This window comes from Petaurus breviceps, unplaced genomic scaffold, assembly GCF_028583685.1.
Source record: "Petaurus breviceps papuanus isolate PSGF00001 unplaced genomic scaffold, PetGlider_PUasm1.0 90504, whole genome shotgun sequence".
Classification (NCBI taxonomy): domain Eukaryota; kingdom Metazoa; phylum Chordata; class Mammalia; order Diprotodontia; family Petauridae; genus Petaurus; species Petaurus breviceps.
Genome location: NW_027187266.1, coordinates 3,487,813 through 3,491,774, shown reverse-complemented (window position 1 = coordinate 3,491,774; position 3,962 = coordinate 3,487,813). Strand labels below are relative to the sequence as shown.

The following is a 3,962-nucleotide window of genomic DNA, read 5'->3' as shown; positions in this document are numbered from 1 at the left end:
TTGACTGATAACAACAAGGACACCAATACAGAGTTTTAAGATTTGCAAAATGAGTTACATACATAATGTGTTTGCCCTTGGGTCCCAACCTCTCTCTGTAGACTGGAGGGTGATTATCAGAGAGTGCCTCCCAGATCCTCTATTTAATGAAGTGGCCCATTTCCTATCTGTTGGATTTCCCTCCCTTTCCCCCTTTTCAGCTTCTTTTTTATGTATTGTTTCTTCCCTCTATCCCCGCCCCCCATTAGATTGTGAACTTTTTGAGGGCAGGGGCTGTCTTTTGCCTTTCTTTTAGCACTTAGTTTACTGCCTGGTGAATGGCAGACACTTAATTGTTTATTGACTGACTGACTTAATATTAACTCATTTGATTCTCACAAGGGCCCTGTGAGGTAGGTAATATTATTATCCTAATTTTACAGATGAGGAAATTGAAGTATATGGAGGTTAAGTGACTTACCCAGGGTTACTCAGCTAGTAAGAGCTGAGGCAGGATTCAAACTCAGTTCTTCCTCAATCCTATGCTCTATCTACTGCAGCACCTAGGTGACTCTAAGAGTGCTCCAATTTGACTGATCATCTAAATGGACACATTTCTACAAAGTCAGAGCTGAACATATCTTCTGAGGTACCAAGTCTCTCCCACACTCTATTTTGTAATCTTTTTAGTTTGCTTCTATTTAAGGGAAGACAATTTTGACCATTATCAAACTCAGACAGCTACAGAGGTCAGTTGCTAAACCATATGTAAGGATTGATACCTTCTGGGGCATGGTGACTTAGAAAATTACATGTTAACATTACCTATGTTCTATTGTATTTTTCTTTATTTTGTTAACTGTTTCCCAATTACATTTTTTCTGGTCCAGGCAGTACTCAAGAGTATGGTCAGCTGGAGTGTTGGATACCACTGGCCCTGATGATTCTCTAACATTACCAGGTAGCATAGTAGACAGAATTCTGAACTTGCGGTTAAGACCCAAGTTCAAATTCTGCCTCCAATGCTTAAAAGCTCTGTGACCCATGGCAAATCTTTTCTGCGGGTGAGCAACCTATGGCACCTTCTCCATTCTTGTTTTAATCTTTCTCAACTTCATTTTCCTCTTCTGTAAAATTGAGATGATAATAATAAAAATAGCAGCTTGTTGTGAAGATCTAATGAGATAATATGTGTAAATTTTTGGGCAAAATTCGATGTACTATACAAATGTTATTTTTATTATTACTATTATTACTTATTAATACATAATATTATAACATATATTATAATATATAACATTCAAAGAATGGTCCACATTATGCATATATTATTACATTATTAATATATACAAACACATATAATATGCAATGCATATATCCACACACACATATATATATATATATTAATAGTTATATTGTTACAGAATATATAGTAATATAATCAATGTTATAATTATATAAGTAATTTATTAATAATGATAGTGATGTTATTACTATTTATTATTATTATTTTATCATCCTATGATCTTAGGGCAGAAGTGTTAGCACATATTCAAAGTTCATTGTAGAGTCTGAATCTTTCTTTAGACTTTGAGACCTGTAGCCAGCTATTGTCTGACAGCTGGCAGGGTCATTTGGAGCTCCTTTTCCTTCCAAAGAGCTAGTTGCTACTTACAGCACCATTGAGCAACAGGAAATAGGCTGGGTAACCTGTAACTTTGGAAGACAAGTGTTCTTGACTTGAGACAGTGGCTCACTGTTTTATAGCTGTTATTGACTTTGGGTCCAAGGAGACCTCTGTTTTTGGCTAACCAAACATTTGGTACCTGCAGTGGCTGAAGCAGCCTTAGTGATATACCACATGTTCTATCCATAGACACATGATATGTAACCTTCGCTTGGAGCTTGTTTGCACTTTGGAGGCACAGCATGTGCAGCTGTATGTACCATAGTCACTGAGTTTCATAAGAGAGAGGGACTGCATTCCAACGACCTCCTGCTTCCTCCGGCACTCATACTCCCAACTGAATCCAGCATTGCAGCAGGTGCCAGGAACTGGACTCCGCTCTAGAAGAAACAGCTAGAGATCAAGTCATAAGGCATGAAATGATGTGAGCACACCTGTCACTGGATAGCTAACTGAAGTAAGGTGACAATGAATTCACTTTTCTGGAAGTGAACAGGTAAAGAGGATTAGTGATTAGCTCCCTCCTGATTTGATTTTAATTATTACCTCAAGTTTTAATTATTACTAATAATTGTGCCATCACTTATAATCTGATCCAATGATATTCAGGAGTTAAACTGCTCAGCTCTAAAGTAACATTTATATTCCTTTTAAGTTATGCTTAATAGGGACCAAATTTAAGTTATGCTTAATGGGTACCAAATTAAAAAATAAATTTTTTTCTTGATCTCTAGAGCAAGGGTGTGAGGTATTATGTATAAAATAAACTGCCTCTCCTCTGGACCAGAGGTTCCCAAACTTATTTGGCCTACCTCCTCTTTAAAACAAAACAAAACTACTAAGCACCCACCTAGAAATTTACTCTTTTTAACCCCTTTAATGTTTTTTTTTACATTTGCATCATTTCAAAAAATGTAAAATATTTTTTGAAAAATGACATCTTAAATTTAATAATTATTGTAAATTTGTTTCTTTCTCTATTGAAATTTTGATAATGCAGCATTGTATGATGTAACTGTATGGTATCATATTGGGTTTTTTGTTTGTTTAAATTTTTATTTTTACATAGGGAAAACTCAAATATACATTTAACCCAATTTGGTTGCAAGTTCCTTAGCTTTTGCCTTTTCCAGCTTGGCAATATAAGCCACTGATTTTGGACCCAGAACATTGCCACCCTAGTGACGATGGATCTCATCATATCTGTCATTATAATTGGTTTTGATGGCTTCCATCAGCTTAGCCATGGCTCTCTTACCTTCAGGGTTAACCTGTGTGAAGGCAATGCTTGTGCAGGTCTTTCTATGAACTAAGCGACCAAGTCTTCCTTTACCTTTGATAATACAGTAAGGAACCCCCATTTTCCGGCACAAGGCAGGTAGGAAGACCACTAGCTCAATGGGGTCCACATCATGTGCAATCACTACCAACTGTGCTTTCTTGTTTTCTACCAGGGTAGTAACAGCGTTAACACCTGCTCTGAGAACAGGTGGTCTCTTAGTGGAGATATCTCCTTTGCCTGCAGCCTTTGTTCAGCCCAAGCCAGCAGCCTTTGCCTCTTCTCTTGCTTTGTCTACAATTTATACTTGTGAGCCAGTTTAAGCAGTTGAGTAGATGTCTGACGATCCAAAGCCTGGGTGAACGGGTTAATTGCTGGCGGAACCTTCAAACACTTATAAAGGATAGACCTTTGATGCTGCAGTCTAATGTACCGAGGCCATTTGACAAATCAAGTAAGGTCCCTTTTGGGCTGGATGTCCTGACCAATGCCAAAGTTCTTTGGATGCTTCTCAAACAAAGGATTGACCACTTTCTTAGCCTCTCGCTTCTTTACTACAGCAGGACCCGGAGACACCTTCTTCCCTTTTGGCATCTTGGCCGGCTGAATGAGAAAGATGGTATCATATTGTAAACAAATCATTACAAGCACATCTTCTGGGTGGTGCATGCTGGACTTCCTGAAAATCTTCTACATGCTTGCCTGCTAACACTTGCTTGTTAAGACCTATCAGTGGACTTGACCACTGATCAGTTATAATTTGCATCATATGTGTTTATTTTGAAAATAATGTAATTACTATGACTTTAACTCTATTACACAACAGATAGAACATGTATGCACTGCTTTACAGAATTTTATCTTTTTTTCTTATGCTTCCACCTCCCCCATATTTTTATTCAAGGCCCCTCTCCCCCATTTCATGGGAGGCTACTACTACCCCCTTGAGTTGTTCCAGCCCCCATCTCCAGCCCAGGGATGATATCACCCACTTTGGAAACCTATGCCTAGGCCAAG

General features: G+C 38.1%; 1 long non-coding RNA gene across 1 annotated transcript; it reads right to left on the bottom strand.

Moving 5' to 3' along the window:
- Positions 1 to 2,716: 2,716 nt before the first annotated feature.
- Positions 2,717 to 3,561, bottom strand: LOC138141878 (uncharacterized). Its single transcript, XR_011163297.1, has 3 exons — positions 3,522 to 3,561; positions 3,098 to 3,491; positions 2,717 to 2,844 (listed from the first exon to the last, which is right to left on the bottom strand). It is a non-coding gene; the product is annotated as an uncharacterized lncRNA (long non-coding RNA).
- Positions 3,562 to 3,962: the final 401 nt, after the last annotated feature.